General features: G+C 46.5%; 1 long non-coding RNA gene and 1 pseudogene across 1 annotated transcript; one reads left to right on the top strand and one right to left on the bottom strand.

The window, feature by feature from the left end:
• Positions 1-304: 304 nt before the first annotated feature.
• Positions 305-15,832, bottom strand: LOC144105501 (uncharacterized). The gene is made up of 3 exons (XR_013308814.1): positions 15,658-15,832; positions 5,262-5,412; positions 305-427 (listed from the first exon to the last, which is right to left on the bottom strand). It is a non-coding gene; the product is annotated as an uncharacterized LOC144105501 (long non-coding RNA).
• LOC144105119 (uncharacterized) lies at positions 9,694-14,921 on the top strand (annotated as a pseudogene).
• Positions 15,833-25,696: the final 9,864 nt, after the last annotated feature.

The following is a 25,696-nucleotide window of genomic DNA, read 5'->3' as shown; positions in this document are numbered from 1 at the left end:
TATCCGCAGAAAGAAAACACATATAGTGGAACCTGAATATTTTGCTCGAAGCAGTGCCGAGCTCTTCTCTTGCAAGCAATGTAAAGGTAATTTGAGTATTTTGTTTCGCAGGAAAATTCTTTCAAACATCGGTTAAATCTTTTGCATTCTAAGGAGGACAGTTTTATGCACAATAATCGAATAAGATTTTGTGAGAACTCCGGACTGAAAGTTTTGCTCAGAAATTAAAGATTATTTAAAGACAGCTGCTACTTTAGGCGTATTGTACTTGCAGCGGCATTCTTGAATGATTATTAGAAGGGACTTTTCAAATCGCAGCTCTTTATTGGAGAGAAATTTTCAAGAAATACCGCACACATGGCGTAGTTTTATGTTGCGGTATGTGGTCTTCATTCTTGCAGCCTTCACGTGCTTAAGAAGCCAGTTCCTGTAAATGAAGGAGAAGAAAGTGAAAATAAGGATACAAGTGTTGGAAAATTCTCTCACTGTAGCAAATGGGCGCTTAACTAAACTAGTGTTAACTTAAAAACACGTACAAGGAGAAAGCACTGTCGACCATAAAATAAATTTCTTTGTCTCAGTGGTCTTCAAGTGCTAACGATTTCGTTTGAAATACAGCTATTGCCTACATGCTTGCTACATTAACTATGTTGCTTTGCTAAAGATGGAGCATCGAATTACGGGTTATAACAAATCTAACATTACATTTAAATATTTAGTTTCAATCCCATGCCAGGCGCCCGCGCATAAGTTTTTTATCGTTTATTTCCTCCTTGAGGCTATTAGCAAGCGAGGCAGATTTGGACATCCGAGAAATGTCTTTCAATCCTAGTGGCCAAAAGCAAGCATTACCTCCGAGATTATCTGTTAGTTTTCTTTGTTCTTCACTTGTGATGCTGGGACTACGATGAGCAGATGAATAAGAAAAGGTTTTGACATCTCTACACGCACAGGCAAGTAGCTTGTGAATGCTTTCCGTCAGTAAACTTTTATGAAACTTCGAGAATTAGGATCGAAGCATGATTATAAAAACAAAGTCATTGACTTTTAGGTGGATTGCGAGCTCGCCGTGATGTTTTTATTTTAATTTCTTTGAGGATGGTTATCAGCAGGTGGCTGCGAAAGCCTGTTTCTAAAACACAGAAATCAGCATTTTTTGTAGTTTTTGTGGGTGTGTTGAGAGCAGCGCTATCGAGGTCCCATGAATATTGGACCTTTTAAAACACAATTTCACATAAGATGTAAAACGTGAAAAGATGTAACTGATGTGTACTTTGTACATCAGATGAAAAATGCATCAACTCAATCGAATTATGTAGAGCTACCCAAAAAAGGCTGTTGATTTCTCGAACCGAAATTGCATACTATACAGTAGAACGTAGGAATAGCACACTAGGGGTGGCCTTTGGCGTTCGAAGAGCATGTAATAAAATTCTCCCAGTAGTCATGTATTTTTTCCAAGCTTACTTCAATTTGTCGGCTTATCGCACAGCCACCTAGTATGCATCAACCGTGAGCATGTCTTCGCGTTCGTCATCTGCCAGTGGCTCGGGGCGACGCAAGATCATCTGCTCTCATTTGTCTTCATAGAACAAAGGAAGAGCGAGAGAGAGGAAGAGAAGGATGGAAAGACAGTAAGGTTAACCAGGCGATACCCAGTATAGCTACTGTACATGTGGGAAGGCGAACAAATGGAGAAAAAAGGAGAGTGGCAACGAATTGAGTTTTTCACGTGTCCATCAACGACTGTGACAAGGGGACAGGTGGCGCGCAGTTAAAGCTTAAAGTTTAAAGTAGGGGAGTTAACACCGAGTCCTTCAAAAACTTCAGGAGCGCCTTCACCGCTGTCTTTTCTAATGAAGGTTTTATTCAAGGCGTATATGCAGGCGCGCTGATACAACAACCAACTGGCTTGTGGAGTTCTCTCTTGCAGCTTCAAAAAATGCGAAGTATAGGAGTCTGCTAAATAATTTCCTTCCTCCCCATACCAAATATGAGAAACGTCGCCTTTGGAATTCCGAAAAAACGAACTGCGAAGGATTAAGGAGGATAAATTATTTTTGGAGCCTGAATCTTTGCCAAAAATAACAGGGAAAGCCGGGCGTGCTGGTGACAAGTATAAGAACGCTTCTTGAAACCACGCAAAAAGCAAGGACAAAGGCGCTATGTCTTGTTTGTTTCTTCGTTGTCCCTTGCCTTTTTGCGCGGTCTCAAGATGCCCGAATCTTTCTCGGTTGCATAATGCAATTTTTTATTGCGAAGTAATACTACTTTAGGTCGCACTTCAGCCCGTTCCGTGGCGAGGCGGTGGTAGGCACTATTGACCTTTAGCGTGACCTCGCTGCGTGACGTCACACCACGTGTCTAGAGTGACGTCACACCAGCTGTGTAAAAACGGGGCCCCATCTCACGCCGTCGCGAGGCGAGGCGGTAGCCACCAACGGCGGCCTAACTCCCTCTCCTCTCACCAGGGGCGCTACGGTCGGTGTGACGTCACACCAGCTGTGTAAAAACGGGGCCCCATCTCACGCCGTCGCGAGGCGAGGCGGTAGCCACCAACAGCGGCCTAACTCCCGCTCCTCGCACCAGGGGCGCTACGGTCGGTGTGACGTCACACCAGCTGTATAAAACAGCTCCGCTCCTCTCGCCAAGGCAGTCAAACAGCCAGATGTTACGATGGTGCCTACGAACAAGGCAGCTCGGCCGAATGCAAAGAGGAAGCATCAGCGAGCTACGGAGACGGAAGAAGAACGACTTTCTAAGCGGCGTGCCCAGTAAGCAGCTCGGCGACACCGTGCAACCTCCTCTGTGGAAACAGCAGAAGCAAAGGAAGAAATGAGTTTGCCCGACAGTGAGTCTCCCTCTACTAGTTAAGAACGCGACTAAACGGCAGAGGCGTGTCCAAGAAACCCCGGAACAGCGGCTCGAGAAGGAACGTGCGTTTCGAGAGAAGGAAAACGAAAAGCGAAGAAAACAGCGTGCAGAAGAAACACCCCAGCAGAGGCAAGAGCGTTCGGAGAAAAGACAGGAGAAATCTCTCACCAAGGCTGGCCCGACTCAACCCGAAGGACACATTGCAGTAGAACGACGTGAAGAACATGCGAGAAGAGTAAAGGAGTTTGAGACGGCGACACGTGAATTCAACAGACGCTTTACTAACAACCCGTATGGCTATGCGTGTACAGTGTGTGACCGGTTGTGGCATAGGGACAAACTTACGCCGGTGAGTGCTTCGCAATCCCCAGGCTTAACCAAGCTAAGCCACGGCCGTTTTTTTTTCTTTCCATAAAGAGAAATAAAACTTTGCACTTTATAACTTTCGAAGCAAAAAAACCGCAAACATTACCCAGGATGGTTACCACTCGAAAAGAAAGGGCGCTTTTAGGGACCGTCATTGGAAACAATTGGGCAGTAAGAAGACGCTGATACAGTTTTTTCAGTATTATTCGGCTTTACGGTGTCACTGACAGAACAATCGGTAAGTCTTAAAACTTATACTGGCTTTAAGAGACCGTCAAATAACAGATCAGCTGTTTACGGACAGACCCCGCGGCAGAAGTGTCTGCTAAGGTATTTGAAGGCTATCGAAGAAACACTGGACAGACTACTTGCTACATGAAGCCGGGGCGGAGAAACACCCAGGCGCATCATAAATGCATTTCAACGAAATATAAACAAAATCAAAATTGTAGACATCACTTGCAGTCGCGCGTGAATTTCTGTAGAATGCAGAAACGTAAAAATGAGAAAATTCATTGCTTCTTCACCCGTCCCTCCGCATGCAGAATCATAATAAATTACATGTACTCTACATGCATGTAGCCGAAATGATCGTTTCAGAGTTGGGCTGCTTTACCGCCTCATGCTTTGCCATTTTTTTCTCTAGAGTCACATAAAGCGTTCCCCTCCTTTGTTCTGCAATGGAGATTGAGATTGGCGTATAAATCTTTTAGTTTCAGAGATGCTTTCGCCGATTTGGCGCATCTTTCTCTTAAATATTATAATTAAAAGGACTGACTGAAAGAGTTCGACAATGACTTGTCTGTGCACGACCACCATAGTCTCAAATACCACATACCTAGGCGACCAAAACTTCATAGGGCTAGCGTCAGCGCTGGCAAAAAAAAAGGTGCTGTGCTATAACTTCTTGTACCTGCGACTGTTTCTTAACTTGTCTCAACGTGATAATCTGAGCACCTGAAGTGCTTTTCCGCATCGAGGTTTTCAGATGAAGTTTGTTTTTAAATACACAATCTCCTAATATGCGATTGCTCTAATCAGTGTCGGTGGTGAGCTTTGCTATAAAATTTGAATAAAACAACATCACATGATAGAGCTATAAAAAGGATACAAATATCAAATCAGGTATATATACCGTTGAATTAATTTTATAAAAGAACTAAAATATCATTAAACGCACATAGATATTCATTTTCCCGGCTTGAGGCTGACCTAAAGAACTGACGTGAAAATTGAAGCGTGAAAACGCTGGACGAATTAAAAAAGCCGCAGATAAGCAAAGGAAAACGCTCAAAAGGTTTCGGAGTGTCTAGAGCACTGATCACTAAAGAACTTCATGCCATAACTGGAAAGCCCAACCACTTACATGTACTATTGAGAGAACACAGTGCCCCGCAAAGATAAGGTACTAAAATTACTAAAATATAGTTTTCCCTACACATTTTAATTTATATTTTAAAGAGAATTATTCAGTACTTCATTATGGCGTTTTTTGAGAAGATGAAAAAGAGGCTATGCTTTTCGCCTAATGGAAAGTGTATTTTGAAAACAAACACTGTACCTCTTCGCTGCTGCACTGCTGTCGCCGAGCTAGGATATAACTAGCTGTCTTAATTTATTTAAATATCTTCATAATAGATTTGTTTCCATCGCACGGCCGCCGCGGTGGCCGAATGTTTATGGGGCTCGGCCGCTGACCCGAAAGACGCGGGTTCGATCCCGGCCGCGTTGATCGAATTTCGATGGAGGTGAAATTTGATAGGCCCGCGTACTGTGCGATGTCAGTGCACGTTAAGGAACCCCAGGTGGTCGAAATTTTCGGTTCCCTTCACTGCGGCGTCGCTCATAGCCTGAGTCGCTTCGGCACGTTAAACCCCCATAAACCAAGTTCTATCGCACGGACGCTTCCCTAGTGCAATTCATAACTACGAGAAAGAGTCGAGCAAGCAAACCTTTGTTTATTGCTTATATATTAAAATTTCGTGATAGGTTAAACCATGTCGTTGAAATGACTGTCTTACCAATAACGTATCCAAAGTGAATTTCTCAAAAAGTGTGCACTTAATTTTTCTTGCATAAGGCCGGTGGTGCTCGGGCCAGTGTAGAATAAAATATGGTATCGGAACCATTTCCCCGAGCACAGCACACAGAACAAAGACCTTTATTGTCAAGCTGAAAAAGAAAGCGATCAATTAATGCACGATAGCACAACACCAAATATAAAAAAATCACTATTCTTGAAGTACACCATGACACTCGGGTAGAATTTAAGGATATTATTTCTGGTTAGAGAAAACTCGTTTTAAACGCGCAGCACATCTCACTAGAAATAAGGTTGGTTTAAATAGTAAATTAATTATGGTCCTCTGCGAGAAAAGGTCTGTTCAGGAAATCAAAGGCGTAAAGAAAGCTACTAATGCACTGGTACATATCAGTTTTTCCAATAGTCACCATGATTGTCGAAGCAATAATTTCATCGGGAAACTAATCTCCTTAAGCTATAAAAAAATGAGGGTGCAGGTTAACCACTTAAATAACAATAGCATCCTAAATTTCGAAGTTAGTTTAGAAGTGCCGACTTCCCAGATTCTTCGTTAACTGTCCGAAAAGGTGAAAATCACTTGGAACAGAATGCAGACTCGATGGGAGATGCTTGGATAAAGTCCATCGAAAACGCCGCAACTAATCACGTGTAACCGAGACCGTATGCGATAGAGCGCTGTCACGGAAAAAAACACGACACGTTTCGAAAGCAATCCTGTTCGTTTCTTTCAAATCGCCTTCTGCAATCGTTAAGGCGTGGCACAAGAAAAACCTAGAATTTATTTCCAAGCGGATGTTTCAGCAAGAAGCTGTTTATGAATTAAGTTACTTCATATACCGTAATATTCAAATTTGTCGATCAATACATCCGCAAAACTCTCTACAGAGGGCTTGCATGTTTTCGCTGTGTATAGAAATGCCTCATTGGTTTTGTAAGGCAGTCTTTACTTCCCGATGCGAGCGATGGTAAAATTCTGATGCAAATAGGTTGTTTTGCGTCCGAATGTGTAGGCCATTACCTACACTATTTACATAACAGTACATTGCAATTCTTCCAAAGTTAGCTCACAAACAAAACTGTTGTCCAATAAATCCTGGACTTGACTTGCAATTTACGGTCCCTCCATGGGCGAGGAAACCAACGAGCAGCACACAACGCGTGCCCCAAAAAATTGTGGCCGTAAATTTCTTCAGGGATGCCATTGTTATGAACTTCTGATAGCAGGCTGGCCCTGGATGTCTCTATGACACTGATTCTTTCATCTCAGGTGTCACAAGATGCAACCATGTTTCGCCCCGTGTAGCGAAACGTTGCAGGAATGGAGTGCTGTCCGTCTGATAGCTCATAAAGTTCTAGAGAGAAAACCCCATTCGGTTCACCCAATGTTTTATTGTCTATTTTCTGCTTCGGGCAACATACAGATAATCCACGAGACAATACTTTTGTTCGAATAAATACTTCTAGACGGCACAAGTGGCCATTTGAGCTGCACGTGCTTGACCATCTTGACCTCTGCTCATCTTGAACATCTCGGCTACATTTATAAAATTCCTGGCGCCAAACCCACACCAGTTTTCATGACAATAGATGCACTCCATAAGCTTCCACTGGTTGGCTTTTAATTACAGCTGGGGAGAGGATAAAACTGAAAACCCTGTTCCACACCGGGCTTCAATCGCGGACCAAGTGTCTGTATATTCCTCCGTCTTTCAACTATAGTTCGAAGCTGAACGGCTGAGTTAACTCTATATTGTGGAAAACCTTCTCCCCCTTCGTTTCGACGCGGTCAGCCATCCTCATCATCGGACAGCACCGACTGGGCGAAGAAGGAAGTCTCCCTCATGGGGGAAGCGGAAGGAGTTACGGGAGAGCCACCTCGTAGGTTACGCAGAATTCTGCGGGACAGGACAGAGCCTCTTCGAGATCCGGCCAGCGTCACGAGCGGTTGCAGCCGCACGTCCTGGTCACCCTCCGCGGCAGGTGCACGGAGATCCGACGTGCCTTGCCGCTGGACTTCTGGTTCCAGGCAGCGAATTCAGCGCAGCAAACGCGCGCTCTCGGCGCCTTCCCTAGCAGATGCTCGTGAATGGCTTTGCCCCAAGAATGCGGCGCGCACGGGAAGACCCGGCCGCCACTGTCGGCGCATACAAACGTTCGACGCCGATACCTCCGAAGTCGCACAGCTGCCCCAGCCGGCATGTCGTAAGTGCTTCTTACGGAGCCTTCTACTTCCGAGGAATGCCTCGTCGATGTTCTGTAGCTAGCTGGCCCGCTCTGTGTGTTAATTGCAAGTGTAATAAATAGGAGATGCGTGTTCACGCTTGGTCGCCCTTCCCTTTGTTTCCTCGAGCACGAACCCCTCTGTTGTTGGCGAGTGAAACGCTGCATCCGCGGAGTGGGAGTGCGGGGCGGAAGGCTGTCCCTATATTTTCACAATATACCGTTCACGTTTGAAAACATTGATCATTCCTTCTACCTAGAGACATGGAGTTTTATTCGCGCTGGGTATTTACACACGCGCGAAAGTTCCTGTTTTCTTAATAATGGAACTACCCACATATTAATGATATGGGTTTAAAGAGGCAGAACACAGTTATAGAATGGCGGGGGCTCCACTGTCACAAAAAAAAAAAACCACGCAAAGAGGGTTTATCTCTAATGGTGTCCTAGTGCCTGTGTATTTAAGAGAAACGCGTGGTTTCTGTCTTGACCCACTTGCCCGAGGAAACGTGGGAGCTCTGAAGCCGCCGCTAGGAACGTCAATGACATACATTTCGCCTTTTAATAAGGACGCGTTTCAGGAACTCTTAGTTCTCGGGGCAGCATAGGAAGAAGCAAAAGGTAAATCCCAAACACGACCAGCCAGGTTGTTCATTTACTTCCCCGGCGCGGCGTACATTTCAAATAAGGCACATGGATTACGTGGTGTTACTGGTTTATGGTTTATGGGGGTTTAACATCCCAAAGCGACTCAGGCTATGAGGAACGCCGTAGTGAAGGACTCAGGAAATTTCGACCACCTGGGGTTCTTTAACTTGCACTGACATCGCACAGTACACGGGCCTCTAGAATTTCGCCTCCATCGAAATTCGACCGCCGCGGCCGGGATCGAACCCGCGTCTTTCGGGCCAGCGGCCGAGCGCCATAACCACTCAGCCACCGCGGCGGCTGACGTGGTGTTACTATGTAACACAACCGCATATGTAACACAACCGCCACCTAGTTTTTATGGCAACACTAAATGATCGCAAGTAAAACTCGCCAATCTCTCAGTGCTTCATGGACGAAGGTTGCGTTTATGGAAGCGCGTGAAACATTCCTCGTGTTCCTGCTACGAATAAAGTGACGTTTGCTCTCACGACCAACGTCACTGAGTGCAGTGACCAGTGGCGGTGCGCAAATGAATTTGAAAAGAAAAGAAATCGTCTTGAATACACGCAAATTTGATATCGGGGTCTAGTGTTAGTGTTTTACTAGCTTAGCATCACGCCAGAGCTTCACAGTACATCTAAACTGTCGAGCAGGGTACCAAAAGGGCGGGCGTTTAGGCCTGTTTCAACTTTTACGATTTTCATAGCCCGACCCTGCGATTTCCGACAGATTGCGACTGAACAGAGCGTTGGACTAGACACAGACGGCTTTTAATAGGTTTCATCCAGCTTATAATTCAATCACATTGTCTCTGTGTGCATTCTGTGGTAAAATAATGAGGACCTTTGCGACGTCATGAAACGTGTCTTTAAGCTGTAACGGCTGGCGAAGGAACACAAGAGCAAAACGAGCAGCTCCCTGAAGCAACCCTGCTCCTTCAGCCATCCGAAATTGTATCTTACGCATCGCTTGTGAAAGCGCTCTTTTAACGCCGCAGCAATATCAGCAAATCTGGTGACATTTCGCCCTTATTTTACCATGTGAAACGGGCGACCGTGTCGACTGATGAGTTAATTACGTTGTAGTGGTCTCTTCTCTGATATTTGCTTTCAGGTTGTCCCCTGAGTCAATAAACAGCACCTGTCAGCTATTTAAACTCCGCGATACCCTGTATGTTGCCTCGAAGTTGAAAGGAGGAACTTCATTCACTTCTTGGTGAGCAGAAACGTGCGGAATTTTCAGTCTGCACTCGCGGTCGTGGATACTGTAATCCCTGTTTGAACCGTAAAAGAGCAGAAGGAAATAATTTTACCAGAGTTCAAAATGTGCTGTCAGTTCGAACTAGAAGTCGCTGTAGTTAATTTACAAAAGGGAAGCGTTTTTTTTCAGCGCCTTGAAGCATCCTTCTGTGTTTGTCTTCCGGAGTGAGTTGGAGGTGTTCACCTTTAGTCTGCGCGAGGTTTATTTATAGGGAGTACCCTGAACTTCTTTCAGATATTTCTATTACGCTCTAAACATTCCAGAGAGCCTAATTCACAATGGAAAAATGCGACAATCAAGCTCTTGCCCAAAGGGTATGACGAGTGATCTCTGCTAGCTGACTCATGAAATTTCAATTTATTAGTGACACGGCGCACAATGGTACGAAGTTTGAGTTTTTATGTTTTAGGTCGGGCTGAAATGAGTGCTGCCATAAGGTTTATCAGCCTAAGTAGGCATAATGGAGGAAAAAGGTCTATCCCACACCCCTCCATCAAGCCCCTTCTGTGGCAGCTTCGGACACCTTGAAACCGCGAAACTCGTTATCTCACTCCCCCCCCTGGATTTCTGCTAGACTTTCTTTTCTTCAGAATCCATTATTTTATCCTGAAGACACATTGGTAACTTTGCCTGCGTAGTTTATGCCCTGACCGTCCCAAATCTTCCGTTTTACTCGGATATCATTTACTCCCGTTCATTCCCTATTCCGGTTTCCTGCCTTCCTGCCTATAAACATTGCACCTCACATTGTGTTTTCAACAGCTAGATGCGTTCCTTGAATTTCGATCGGCCCCATTTTTTTTATGATCCACCCTTAGGTGAGCTCGGGAAGATACAGATATGATAAACTATCGTTTCACGGAATTCTGTTAATTTGTTTGCTTTGCACTGAGAGTTACTGCAAAATGCTGTCACCCTCATTCTTATTCTCCAAAACACTTAAACCTGGCGGTCCACATATGCGGTCGCTTCTTAACTTAAATATAGAAATAGGCTCCCTCCCTATCCGAAAGTTTTGTTTGAAAAGTGACCGACGATCGCGGAGATAGTTTTCGAAGGAGACTCTGCAGGCTCACGGATGCAACTCGACTGCGGTGTTGAGACGTTGCGGAATGCCTGGACAAACCATCAGGGTGTAACACGGCATCGGTTGCCCTGGATGGCTGATCTTATCCCGTTGTCCAAGCTGCGGCTATGTTGCATGTTGACTAAGAGCTTTTAGTGCAGAGGCAGATGTTAAGTGTTACTGGTATATGTGTGTTTATGGTTTATGGTTATGTGCTTATGGTTGATCCTTTACTGCGATGAGAGGTCCGGACTCGTGAAGACGCGTCATTCTTGTAAGGTAGAAGGCAGGGCGCAGATTTTTCCACCGGCGTCGACTATTCAACGGACCTTCCTGACAGGGTTGACGAAAGTAAAGACGCGGGCCTTTGGGCACGCAGCACTTTTTTTTTCCAGTGTGCGAACCAACGGTACCTTGCAAAGTCGTAAGGTGACGCCACTGACGGCCGTAAGGTAAGTGGCGACGCTGTTACCAGCAAAGTTTTTTGTATAACGAGGAACCATCGCCACGGTGACTTGGTCTCGTACGATATTCTCGCGATATAGAAAGGGGCCGGTTCGTTGTATGCTCATTGTATGCGGAGATATGAGGCCAAATCGGATTCCAAACGACGCGCATGCGCTGAAGATAAATTCAGAAAGCCAAATTGAAAAATAAATTGTTGTTTACAGGAAAGGAAGTGACGCAATGTGCGTAAGCCGTCATTTGCTCTTATTAAAACCAACTTTCATTTTCTTGCGTTTACGGCGAGTTTCGGATGTCCATCGAGATATGTGAGACAGGCGCAATTTCCTTCCTCAAAGCAAATTTATTTCACTTTCCTTCCCTTACGGCGCGATTCGGGTGTCCACCGAGATACGTGAGACAGGCGTCATTTCCTTGTTCGGCCTATAGCTACATTCGAGGTCAAACTTGTGGCCCCGCTGACAGCTCGAAAATATGGCGTAGTGAAGGTTTTCGCTTCATAAGTGAAGGAAAAGAATGTTGGCAGCTGCGGCACTTGCTACCCAAGCTGGAGCCGGTGGAGGTGAAAGGGAAAGGGAGAGGCTAGCGAGAAGTCTAGAGCGGATCAATAGCAAGAGAGGACAGGGGAGAGCTTTGTACAACCCGAAAACCGGGTCACCTAGCGCCACCCAATTGTCAAATGCAACATGCATATCCGTGAGCCACCCCGTGCAACATTTCATTGCACCGCAGTATGACCATAGAATTGATTAGTAGTTCAGTTGGCCATATGAGAGCTAGGTGAAGAGTCTCTGACACACTCTTGAAGCGATGGATGCACTTCGTGTTGGCGTGACATGTTATATTGTGATCAGTCTGAGTGTTTCTATCTGGTTGCTGAGACAGCAAGCTAGCTGCTTTCAATCTACCGGCACTGCGATAAAAAAGGTGCCTAGATTGCTTGTGTGTTATTGGCTAACGTTTTCACATGCGAAAGAACACGTCATAAACCTCATGGGAATTACACGTCCTATATCGGCGTGCCGTTGTTACATTGCTGATAAGTGTCTAAATTATCTAGCTTAACCTGGAAGCTCAATTACTCACCACTATCTTTTTACTTACTGTGGTCCGCCTACACCAGTTGAATGTAAACATAGATTGCAGTCATCTTTTGGTACGGAACGGTGCAGAGGTTTTTAACATTACACAGATCGATATTTTGGCGGCTATCGTTAGGCAGCACGCCATGTGCTGTAATGGGACATTTTAAGGTGCACCGGATTCCAATGCAACCATTCCTAAAGAATCAGCACAAAGCTGCTGTCGAGACGTTGTTAGCGAAGGATTCATATTGATACGTGCCACTGTAGAAGAAGTAGAAGCGCCTGCATTCTTAGAGGAAGAAGATGGTTCTCTCTCGCTCGTGCGATCCGACAACTTATACCGCCGCAGTTTTCTGTATCGGCTCCGCAGGTTCTCCTTCGCGTTGCACGTTACAGTTTGGTGGAGCAGGGCTGGGTACGCTTCCCGACCACAGCACTCCGTACAGCATCCCTACGAACCTCACAACTGTTCACCAGCGACCCAACCGCCGTATCCGTGGCGAGTCGCCTGAATTTGGGCCTCTTCCCCGCCCACAGGAAAGACGCGGCCTCGGCCACCGAGTCCAACTGACATGGCCACTGACACAAGGTCCCCGGCTCCGATCCTTTGCTACCCAACGCGAACACCGTCATCTTGTCATGGTGACGTGTTCGAAGACGTTGAGGATTGGCTGGAGACCTTCGAGCGGGTCGCCCGCTACAACGGCTGGAGCGACGAGCGCAAGCTCCACAATGTATGTTATGCACTGGAAGAGTCCGCTAGGATGTGGTTTGAGAACCACGAGACTACCCTTCCCACCTGGGAGACGTTTTGTCGGAATCACCTGGCTACGTTCCCCAAAGCAGATTGCCGGGAGAAAGCTGAAGCTTCGCTGCACTCCCGAAATAAACGCACGAACGAAAGTGTGCGCATGTACATCGAGGACATGGCCCGTCTATACAAGCGTGCCGATCGCAACATGACTGAGGAGAAGAAGCTTCGCCATCTCATGCGTTGGGTTAAGCAGGAGCTCTTCGCAGGCCTCGTGCGCAGCCCACTCCGCATTGTAGCGGAATTTCTCCCCGAGGCGACAACCATGGAGACGACGCTCCAACAACGGGCCCGCCAGTACAATCGGGACATCAACAGCATTGTGCCTGAAACCTTTTCATCGTGCCTCGGCGGCAGTGCAGACACCTTGCGTGAACTGATTCGGTCAGTTGTCCGGGAGGAACTCCAACCGTTCCGTCTGCCCCAGGATGCGCCTGCGCCGCTGGGAGCGCTGACAGAAGTCGTCAGGGACGAAGTGCGGCAGGTTGCGCAGGCACCTCTAGTTCCCGAAGCGCCGCCCCAGTTCGATGCCAGACCCACATACGCATCCGTTGTACGTCGCACGGCTGGCTACGGTACCGCTACTCCGACGCCTGCCATGAGAAGCATCGGCACATGTCACGCAACCGCACCTCGGTATGGTATCACCCCGACGTCTCCCGTCAGTAGCACCGTCCCATATTACGCAACTGCACCTGCCACACCTGAGCCACATCCTCGGACGTCGGATTTGTGGCATACACCGGACCGTAGGCTTCTGTGCTACCACTGTGGGGAGCCCGGTCATCTCTACCAAGCCTGCCGGTACCGCCAAGTGGGTCTTCCCGGTTTCCGTCGCGACGCAGCTTGTCCTCAGAACGGCGAACGACCACATGAGATTGCGGATTATCTCTGGGCGCGCCAGAACCGTGTTTACTCTGGAAGGCGCGAGTCCCGTTCACCTTCGCCTCTCCGCTATCGTGCGTCCAGCCCCGACCGCCGGAGTAGTTCCGCTGGCCGTCGCTCGCCCAGTCCGCGTCGGAAAAACTAACACCAGCGACCTCTGCAGGCAAAGCCGCTGACGTCGAGATGTGTCAAGATCCTGCATCGCGAAACCACCGAGTCGACGATACCTGGACAAAGAAAGGCAGCGACAGTAACCGATATGCTGCATCCGATTTGCGGGTGGCAATTGATGGCACTGGGATTACCGCGCTGCTCGATACCGGTGCTGATTATTCTGTAATGAGTCGCGCCTTTGCCGGAAATCTTAAAGTGGTTCTTACACTGTGGACGGGGACCCACATGCGCACCGCTGGTGGCCACCTAATTTTCCCTGTTGGCAAGTGCACGGCTAGAGTTGGAATTCGCGGTTTCACGTACGTTGGTGAATTTTTCGTGCACTCTGAGTATTCCAGAGACGATTTTGGGGATCGACTTCCTGCAGGCGAACGGCGCTGTGATTGACTACCAGGACGCACGTATCACGTTACAATATTTTATGGGTCTCCTGATGGTCGAATAGCACGATACGTAGATTATATGTACTTTTGTGCTGAAGATTCCTTATTAAAGAATACGTTGGGAGGTTGTGGAGCGTTGTATAGAATTTTCAATCATTTCTGTGCCAGTAAAAGTCGATGGTTATAACGTGTATGGAAATGACATCATTGGGCTCGTTACTGTGTTTAGCAAATATGCAGAGAAATAGCGCCTAAAGGACAGCGAGGAAAAAAGAAAAAGAAATTGTCTTGTATTGTCATGGAACCGCGTTCTGATAACCAAACTCCAGTCCCATGAATAACGGCGCTTTTCTCGTTTTAAAAAAGCAGAAAAAAATGCGTCACTTTCACCCGCAATTTTAAAAGAAAAATGCCTTTGTCAACACAGACAGCGTCGACAAAGACTATGCCGAAAACTCGTCCTTTACGGCTTTTCAAAGAGGAGTTAGAATTCTCTGGCGCAAGGATTTTTAGATCTGATTTTCTCGCCTATCGATGCACTTGTGGAGCAGGACAAATAGCAGCACAAACTGAACAAGCCGGCGCATCAATGTTTACTCATTTAATTGTGTTAATTTTTCTTCTTTTTTAGGTCTGATTTTCTCGCCTATAGATGCACTTGTGGAGCAGGACAAATAGCAGCACAAACTGAACAAGCCGGCGCATCAATGTTTACTCATTTAATTGCGTTAATTTTTCTTCTGTGTCGCTTCAAGACATGACATGAGCTTAGAAATGTATAGTGGCCTACACACCTGCCAAGATGCACTCAAACAGCGCGCTCTGTAGTGCAATTACGGCAGTCACCGCCGCGTGGCGGCCCTGGTTAACGTCCTAAACAAATGATTTAAGCACGATCCATGGTAAAGCGCATGCATGATAAGACCAGAGTTCGAAATTAGGTAACTCGCAACTGGCAAGCACAAGTGTACTCCCCGGTGATCTGTTCGTATGCGCTAGAAATGTATGCGGACGGATCTACGGGCGTGCTCGTGGTTATTTATGTTTTCGTTGTTGTTCAGGCGTTTCTAAAGGTGTGTTGTGTCCTGTCCTGTGCTTCGTACCGAGCTGTTTTTAGAGCACTGACGACGACCACAAATCTTCTTTGGGCTACACCTAAAAAGAGCTATGTGACAATACAGAGAATATGCTTAATGCTTGCATTCCTTGGGCAGCCTGAACATTATTCTCACTGGCCGAAATGTAATGCTTTAGGATTGCTCTTGTCGAAAGAAACATAAAAAAATGATTTTCGCCAGCCCTACAGGAGCGCCGAGGTCGTTCCGTTTGAAGCGTTATTGTTTTGAGGAATTACATTCCATGAGTAGACTTACCGTTCCAACCCAGTTGTCGTGAACGTTTGTTGGTATGCCGTCGACGGTTAGCTTTTCCCCATGGCCCAATGCGCACAAAACACCAAGAACTCTAGTGTGAAGGGGCAAAAAATTAAAGCTTTCTTTCCCTATTATAGAGCAATAAGGACCTGGTGTTGTGTATTCTTCTGGTTTTGCACCTGGGGAAAAAAGAACGACAAAAACAGAGCTCCTGACATTTGCATGTATCGAAATATTGGCATCAGTGCAGGGTAGCAAACCGGTTTCTACTTCCAGCTAGCCCCCTTTTTTTCCTCCTCCTCCTTCTTTGCATGCTGTCTACGTATTTATTATTTCAAATACCCAACTGGCTTCACAAGCATTTAAATTTGGGGATGAGGGATATATCAAACAAACAGAGCAGATTTGCAATTAATTTCAGCCCCCCCCCCCCCAAAAAAAAAAAACAGGAAGAGAAGAGTAATTTCGATTTTATTTTTGAAATAATATTTCTCTGGACGCCTTTGAAATTCAAACATGATTTTTAATTGATCTCTACTTGCCGATATGCAAAAAAACGTCGCTTCAAGCATGAAAATTATAATTCGACAAGAGAAGTTCTGCTTAATTTCCATGTTGGGTCTGCTATGCGAGCTGCGCATTGGTTCGCATTGTCTGGATTAATAGACCTAACCTAATATCAACAATATTCATGAAAACGAAAACCGTGAATGTGCCGTGTCAAAAGTGCACCCGTGTTGTATGTAGGATTAACCTGCCATGTAAACAAGAGATAAACGAGTTCTTGCTCAAGACCAAAATCTTCAAGAAGGCTTGAAACTAGAAAGAACATTATAGTGGTAGGGATTTTTCAACATAAATAACATTTGCCTAAAAGCAGTAGAAATGCATATTTTGCTTATTTTAATATAACAGAAAGCTATAACTATAAACGTAATTATTTCGTGCCCGAACACCAAAATAAAAAATGTGAACAAAAAAGTTTAGCTCAGCGCGAAGAGCCTTGGTTTGCTCTGCCTGGCATTCATGGCAGTTGAAAGAAACAAAAATTTACAACACAGAATGTAATAGCTGAAATACGTGGAAGTTATTCAATGCTAAGAATGTTCACATTTTTCTCTAGTTTGAATATTTTGAAAAAATATTTTGAAAAATTCACTATATTAATTCAAGTTGTGTTTTCACAACAAATAAGAGAAATTGTTTTTCAAAGAGATAATAAAATTCCGACAAATAACAGTCTGCGTAAATGACCGCAACCCATATCAGGTCTCGGAGTAATAAAGCACAGTTTATGAAGGATAGAAAAAACGAAAATATCAGCACTTAAACTGGCATTGCCAGAATTGCGCTTACAAAAGTTTGAAAAATAAAGTGGATATGAAATATGTGTCCGCCGCGGAGGCGCTGTAGTTATGGCGCTCGGCTGCTGACCCGAAAGATGCGGGTTAGATCCCGGCTGCGATGCTAGAATCTCGATGGCGGCGAAATTCTAGAGGCCCGTGTACTGTGCGGTATCAGCTCGCGTTATAGAAGCCTAGGTGGTCGAAATTTCCGCGGCCGTTCACTACGGCGTCTCTCATAGCCTTAGTTGCTGCCTACATTTCTTAACCATTAAATTTAGGCAACCCAAGGAACGTGAAAATAATTTTATTCAGTGCTATCTAGTGAAAGCCAGAGATCAAAACTACACGATAAAAAGACAATTTATTTAAGAACGCTGAAATCTGGTAATAAAAAAGAGCGTAAAGATTTACCTCCTAATGAGAGAAAGGCAGCAGCAACCAGGAATTTGTACCTTGGTAAAATTACCACAACCTGTATTCGAAACGAAACTAAATGCCCGATTTCGGCCGATAATAATAATAATAATAATAATAATAATAATAATAATAATAATAATAATAATAATAATAATAATAATAATAATAATAATAATAATAATTGGATTTGGGGGAAAGGAAATCGCGCAGTATCTGTCTCATATATCGTTGGACACCTGAACCGCGCCGTAAGGGAAGGGATAAAGGAGGGAGTGAAAGAAGAGAGGAAGAATGAGGTCCCGTAGTGGAGGGCTCCGGAATATTTTCGACCACCTGGGGATCTTTAACGTGCACTGACATCGCACAGCACACGGGCGCCTTAGCGTTTTTCCTCCATAAAAACGCAGCCGCCGTGGTCGGGTTCGAACCCGGGAACTCCGGATCAGTAGTCGAGCGCCCTAACCACTGAGCCACCGCGGCGGGGCACCGCCGATATTGCGATGAAATTAATTCCCAAATATACCACAGTAATCGAAAACGAGACGAGAACACCGTAACTGTAGCAAAAATCAGTATCATAAGAATCCAAGCTGTGAGGACAATTTGTTCTGCAGGGTCCAGGAGGGGGGTGTCTAAAAGCATACTATCTTTGCTAATGCAAGAGCCTATTATATGGCTCATGCGAACGAACAGCCGTCACCGGAAGCTGTCCACAGATTATGTCCGCAAAATGTCTCCACAGGAAATGTTACCTCTCACGTGACGTTATATGGCTGAGTCAGATTTGTGTGTTGACGTTGTAGTATGTAGCAACGGAAATGGATAAATAATAAGGAATAATGGAATTAATGAAGGAATGTGCAGGGGCCTCCGCACTGACTTTAGCCGAGTCACTATCGCTGTAACGTGCAGAAAGAAGAGTGGAGGAATAATTGATAGAAGAGAAGCGCCGACGCAGGTTTAAGCAATAGGTATCATAGCTGCAGATGGAACCCCAGCGACGGCTTCACTGGTTGACCTCAATGTGGTGGCAGTATTCCCCACTACATTCAATCCAAAATTTTGAGCATCCATTCATCAAACAGCATTCCGGGTGTTGTCATAGCGCTTCTCTTTGCATATATTTTACATATCTTATTCAAGTAGGAGGCTAGATTGTTACATCCAGTTTTTATTTATTAAGACTCCATTAATCAGCGAAGTGGATTGCTACTGCTTCTGCTTCTGCGAAATAGATTAGGTCTACTTGCTTCTGCTACAGGACACTGCTGGCATCTTTATTCTCGGACGCGCCGTGAATTGACAAATTCACAGTAGGCAGTCGTAGGTTAGAGCATATGTATCGGTATGGTCGTGGGCTCTCTGCAGCATCCCTCCGTAGCGACGGATATAGCACAAGACTAAGAGGCCTTCTTAAGATTGTTTTGCGTGTCCGTTGCTCTCTGGGTCGCGGGGGGAAGCTGGAAAGCACGTTAACCGGCAGTTGCGTGTCGTTGGAGACATGTATGGCGACCGCCTTCCTGGCGGGCCTTCCGGCGCCTCGTGGTTCCTTATTACCACTCTTCGCTTCTTTTGGTGCAAGTTCATGAGGTTCAGCACGCTGTAAAGCGTAATTTCTCGTTCCCTTTACCCCGTGCTCTCTTAGTGTGCACCAAAGGTGACGGCCTACCGCTGTTAAGCTGTATGACCTGGTAGGTTTTGCATAGCGAAAGGTATGCGAAACGTTTTTTTTTTCAGTTGGCGGTTGCTTTGAGGATGCGGAAGTTAGAGCTGGCGTTCTGCGGCCGCAACAAACAGCTAAGGCCGTAAGAGCCGCGCACTAAGGGCTATTCCAAAATCGGGGGGCCCAAGAAATTTTTCGAATAAAATGTTTGCCATCGCCACTGGGACGAGCGAAAAACCATTGCGTTGTGGCCCCCAAACTTTTTGGGTCTAAAACACTAAACGACGAACGGCACTTCCTGCTTGTATGACCACATACTGACGTGAGGAATTCGCCTTTCCTATTCAAGGCGTTCGCATTTTTGCTGGCGTTTTTTTAACACAAAAAATTGGCAAGTCATCGAAGTTTTCACGCGTTTTACGTTTCTCCGGACGCTATTTTGAACGTGTAAGCAGAAAGAATTTTTTTGCTCCAAGGCCATAGGATCTTGTGCCGTAGCACTAACAGGCTTGCGCTGGAACTGGCTGATGCCTAACATATTAGGAAATGTGGCAGTTCGTGTGTTAGTACGCCATATGTGATATTGTTGGGCAAGGATTTAGCCTTTCTATAAGAATTAGATGAGAGGTGTGTCACCTGTGCTCTTCCGTTTTGCTTTTTACAGTTTTTTTGGCCTGCACATTCATCTCTCATTTTTTCGTTCCTTTTTGGGTATAACTGTGATGTTCTTTTTTAGAATAAAACAGTTTCTAGTCGCGCTCTGTCCTCTCTTCATTGTCTTTATTGTGTCGTCTTTGAGTGCGCAAAAAAATTCTGAGTACGGACCAACTAGCCCCACAACGCATATTCATAGAGAAAATTTTGCGGTTTCCCGTTTTACGGATAACAAAATACTTCCGCCCAATAAGGCAAATCATGCAAGCAAAAAGGGATAATCGTGCTCCATCGATGAAAACACTATAAGCTGAGTACTTAGCGAGGCAAACCAAAAATAATATTTTCGGCGAATCTTCATTTCGAAAATTTATATCCGTGACTGCACTCTGACGATATGTCCAAATAGCGATGTTCAGGAGTTCCTGATCCAGTGAAAGAAAATACACCGTGCTCCTTCGTTATTTCTAAAAGTTATTTTTCATAGGCGATGCTAGCGGCGTGTTTAGAGCACGCAATCCTAGTTCTGCTGTCGTTTTGTTTCTTTTGCTTCTCTTTATTTTCTGCTAGTGAGACGTCGAGGCCCTCTGTACACGTCATCGTATCCTCGGCGATGTTGATTGGGACCACAGCATTGATCAGGAACGCCATGGTCTTTAGCAATAGCACAGCATTGTTTATGCGTGATTGATGTTTGGGAACGTCAGAACAGCAAACTAGCAAGTCGACAAGAAATCTGTAGGTAAAGAAGCTGATGGATTTGCCGATCTACCATTTGTGGGATTATAGCCGTGTGCGAGGGAGCTCTCGAGGAAGATTGCCAGCTCCTGGCAGCCATTTGCAGGTCTAGCACAAGTTGCTGATTGGTACGGGAAACACCAGCTCTTCGCATTGAGCAATTAGGAATTCTGGTTTGATACTGGCAGGAACACAAGCAAACAATTCGTAACCATCTTTTTGTGACGAACACGAAAAAGTAAGAAAAATGACTGAGCTGTCCACGTCAGAGTTTCTGGTGGGCCACTTGGCTATCACACATTGTATCGAGGCTGACTTGTTTCGAATCACAATAACCGTGGACCTGGTGTCCTCACCCTCGTAGGCTATCGAACGATTCTGGCGACCGGCACGGTATTTCTTGGTAAGTGACTACGGAAGCATTCATAAGACGAACTTGGCATGGTTTCTGGAGGTTAAATATTCATCACTGCCGGATAAGTAGCAGTCCTTGAGCATCGTCAAGCTGTTACGCGGGCGCTATTTCAGAAGTGCGGTGCTTGTGTGAGCGCTGGCATTGGGGGTCTTCGTGGCGCAGCAAACCGAGTGCTTTGCGGAACCCTAACGGTGCCCAGTGGCCAGGTTTCGCGTTCACCCAGTAGGCTTACACACGCGCCGGGGGAGGGGGGTTGTGGTGCACAAACGCCAGGTGAAGCAGGCTGAACGGCGAAAAAACGCGAGTCGGCATGAAACTGATCTTTCCGTGATATTCAAACGCGGATGACATGGCGGCGTCGAATTCATCACTATGTACGCCCTCGAAAATTCCTTAAACTGCTTTCCTTAGGTTCTCGTACGTTTCGAAGGTGAGGTCAAGGTACATCTGCAGTTCGGCTTCGGGCGGGGTCGGACCCAATGAGATTTTGGGTACATATGAAATATTAGCAGTATTTTGTGTTGGTCCGTGACAAGGAAGCGGGAGGGACAGGGTCGGGGCAAAAGTGATCCCTGCCGGGTTCTGGCGCCAACATAAATAATGCAGAACAAGGAGAAATACGACACCAGCCGTAAAGGCTTTGCAACTCTTGGAAGTTCGTCGATACCGTTCGCGTTGGCGCTAGTTCGTTAGAATGTAGCACTTCGTCTTTATTTTATCAAAAGTGATCTGTAGAGAGAGGGAGGGAGATAAAACATTTATTATTTCATTGAAGTGTTCTACGAGTCAGGTAGGCGGACTCCTCAATTCAGGACTCCGGTGGATTGGGCGGATGCCTGGACCAGTCTGATGATGCGACACTGGTCCTCCAGACCATTGCTGGCCAGGGCTGCCTCTTACTGCTCGTATGATGTCTGTAATGTTTTTAGACGAGGTGGTTTTTCGGAACAATTCCAGGAAATGTGAAACAGCGTAGGCTTATCGCCGCACCATGGACAGAAGGGGCGGTATTTGGAAGCGTGAATGAAGCTGTACAAGTACAGGTTAGGGAAGGTATTCGTTTGTAATGTGGCTTCTTCTGTGGTGAGTTTAATATGGGGAGGGGGATATATTCTACGATCTAATGTAAGCATCTCCAGCCGTTCCCCAAAGTTTGATGGTAGAGGGGTGAGGTACGGGCAAGGATCCGCTCGGTTTGTTAGCTCAGGAGCTAGATCGTTTGCCGCCTCGTTGCCTTCAAGACCTGAATGGCCCGGGGTCCAAGCAACGTTATGGGGGCGTTGAAGTGTAGGTGAGAGGCCCGACGGTATGAGTAGAGCCGCTGTCATTTTTGGGACTCTCCCTGTAATGTAATATTGACAGGCTCGCTTCGAGTCAGTTATTATGTGAGCTGATTTGTCCGCCAGATCACAATGCCTTATGGCAAGGGCGATGGCGGAGGCTTCCGCCGCGGCAGGATCCTCAGCCCGGAGTGAAACACTCGTCAGTAGTTGAAAATTGTGGTCAAGGGCGACTGCAACAAAGATGCTCGGTTCAGGGTACGCCGCCACGTCTACATAGACTGCTTTCTGATCTGACTCTAGACGCCGGCGTAGATGAGTGACCCTATCCTCCCGTCTGCCTTTGTGGATTTCTGGATGCATATGTTTTGGGAGCGGAGCCACCGAGATCTGTCTTCTTATGTTTGCAGGTAGGGAAGTGTGTCGCCAGAGCTCTTATAGATCTCGTGGTGTACCAATGCGCTGAAGAATGGCTCTTTCGGTGGTGGTCTGTTGGAGTCGGGCTCTCCGCGATGCTAAGACCGCATCTCTGATCTCCTCAAAGGTGTTGTGGACTCCAAGCTTGATTAGACGTTCGGTCGAGGTGCTTGGAGGAAGGTCGAGAGCTGTTTTGTACGCTCTGCGAATGACAGTGTCGGCCTGCTTAAGTTCTCCTTTTGTGAGATGATGATACGGAAGGCCGTATGCTATTCTGCAGATAACCAAGGACTGTACAAGACGAAGAGTGTCTTCCTCGCGCATGCCTTTCTTGTGGCGTGTTATACGACGAATCATACGTGTAATTTGGTGGGTGGTTGTTTTGAGAGTTTTTATGGTATGTCCAGCGCGTAGGTTACTTTGAATCCAAAGCCCGAGAATTCTAATGACCAAGACCTCTCGAATCGGTTGACCTTCTACATAGAGATCTATTGGTCCAGAGTTTCTGTAATTGTGACCGTGCACCCTGATTACTTCTGACTTCTCCGGTGCACAGCGAAGACCACTACTAGCGGCAAATGTTTCGACAATCGATGCCGCTTCCTGTAGGGCTTGTTCCTTCTGTGCAACGGATCCCTTAGTCGTCCAGATGGTTATATCGTCTGTATACAGTGTAAATCCTATATCGGGTAATTCCTGCAGCCGACGAGCCAATCCTGTCATGGCAATATTGAATAAGAGGGGAGAGATGATTGATCCCTGCGGAGTGCCCTTGTTTGGCATTGCTATGGTATCTGATCTGGTTATTTCCAATTCCAATTGTTGCAGTGCGGTCTGTGAGGAAATCTCTAATGCAGTTAAAGATCTTCTGTCCACATCCCAGGGACAGACAGAGATAAACACAGCCTGATGACCGCTAAAGTAACACGCAGTTGTCTCAATTTAGATTGGTTGCTTTATATCAGATACACAAGGTCAATCCTTTCGGCTCAGGATCGAGTGTACCCAGGTTCGAGCCCGAATGCGGCGGCTGCGTTTTTATGGAGGCAAAACGAAAATGCTCCCGTGTGCTGTGCGATGTCAGTGCACGTTAAAGATGCCCAGGTGGTCGAAATTATTTCGGAGCCCTCCAATATACTTGCGTCCTACGTCGCTCCGTCCCACACGAACTGGGACCGTTTTGTTCCTGCTGCGACTTTCGCCGTCAACACTGCGGCGCAGGAAACTACGCATGTGACGCCGTTCTCCGTCGTCTATGGCAGAACGCCCTCCATCTCCCTCGACGCCCAGATGGGACTGTCCAACCCTACTGAATCCTCATCAGTCTCCGCCCAACGGCTTCGTTCGCCCGCCTCGACGCCCAGCGCAACATTCTCACGGATCATGCTAGTGCGCAAGCGGTCAATGAGGCCGATCCACCACATCCCTCCTTCCGACACGGCGACTTGGTCCTCGTTTGCCGCACCATCCGCGCTACTGGCCACGCCGAGAAGCTTTTTCTCCGGTACCGCGGCCTTTATCGTGTCGTTGCCCGGCTCGGTTCCGTGACATACCGTCTCGAAGATCTGCCCGAGCATCGTCCACGTGGTGTGCACCGCATTTTCCGGAGCATGTGTCGCACATGAAACGTTACGTCTCCGGCGCCCGCAGTAACCCCCAGTTGGCTACCAGGCTCCGCTCGTCGGCTCCATTGCCGTCGGCAGCGCCGGAGCCGACTCCTGGCTCCATGCCTCCCGCGCAGCGCACAGCCCCATAACGGGGACCGCACAATGTGCACGCATCGCAGGCCGTTCCCCCACTCCCGACGTTCCTGACGTGTGCCTGCACTCGCACGGGGTCCGCTGCCCGGAGGCCAGCAGGCAGCAGAATCGCGACGGAGCCAACAGCCACTGCGTGGTCCAGCGCCCGACAGACACTAGCCTCTCCCCTCCCCCGCCCTCCTCCCTACGGTGGAAAAATGTAACGGTAAAAGAAGAGGCCGTGCCGCCGCAGTAGAGGCACGAGGACAAGGGAATGTAGAGGGTCGGTTTAATCATGGTCAACGTAATGGATTTCATTTACACATGTTAAGCTCCATTTGCCACTTTCTCCTCTAATCAATAAGCTTGATCGGATCAGTCTACTAGCAGTTAGAATCCATGAGGTTAGTAATCTTCGATATGTCACACAATCGTCTGCAAACAGTCCGGCTTTAGGGCATAGCTTGGTTCGTATCTTTTCTCTGCAATAAAAACAATCTTGGCGCTAGCCCAATACTATGTGGCACACCAGATTCCACGCGGTCAATTGACGATGAATGCTGATGAACGAAAACTGACTGAGTGCGGGTTGTGAGGAAATTATCTACCCGTGTAATAAATTTTATTATTGTATTCAGTCTTGTATATTCGGCAGTCAGGTGCCGATGAGGAACTTTACCAAATGCCTTCCTGAAGTCTATAGATATCGCGTCTATCTCGCCCAAAGAGCTGATGGCATGATGAAGGTCGGAAGCTAACTCAGAAAGCTGTGTTTCGCAAGATTTACCGCGCGAATAGCCTTGCTGTTTGAGAAAACAGCCTTCTTTTCAAGGTAATTTAATATAGCTGATGAAGTAATCTTTTCCAGAAGTTTTCAGCATGTGTTAGCTAATAATACTGGTCTATAGTTTGATATATTTGTTTATAGTTTCAGTTATAGGGAATACCTGTAACTTCTGCATTGTTTGCGATAAAAAAATAAGAAGCCATTAATTTCATTCGACCCAATACACATGAAACGAGGTGCTCACCAAGTGTTCCAGCGACAAAGAAGACGAAGAGAAGTTGTGCGATGAGATCCATCTCGAAAAAGCCTCCACGAATCTGTGATTTTCCCTACGCGTCCAGATGTTTTTAAAGGGTTGATAACAGATTTTGATACTCGCGTCATCCATCTGATATGTTGTCCCAGCCCAAGCGCTTGCTTTGCTTTAAATTCTCGAAGCTCCCGGAAAGTGAACGACCTATTGCGTGCGTATGCCACCCGTGCACTTAATACGTGGGTATGCCAAGGTAGATTGATTGTTGTCGCTTTAGTGTTCCCTCCCGAATTGAAAATGACATTTCTGGAAGCATTTACCGCTTAAAAT

This window comes from Amblyomma americanum, chromosome 9 (assembly GCF_052857255.1).
Source record: "Amblyomma americanum isolate KBUSLIRL-KWMA chromosome 9, ASM5285725v1, whole genome shotgun sequence".
Classification (NCBI taxonomy): domain Eukaryota; kingdom Metazoa; phylum Arthropoda; class Arachnida; order Ixodida; family Ixodidae; genus Amblyomma; species Amblyomma americanum.
The sequence above is the reverse complement of the archived record's forward strand: the minus strand, read 5'-3'. Positions and strand labels throughout refer to the sequence as shown.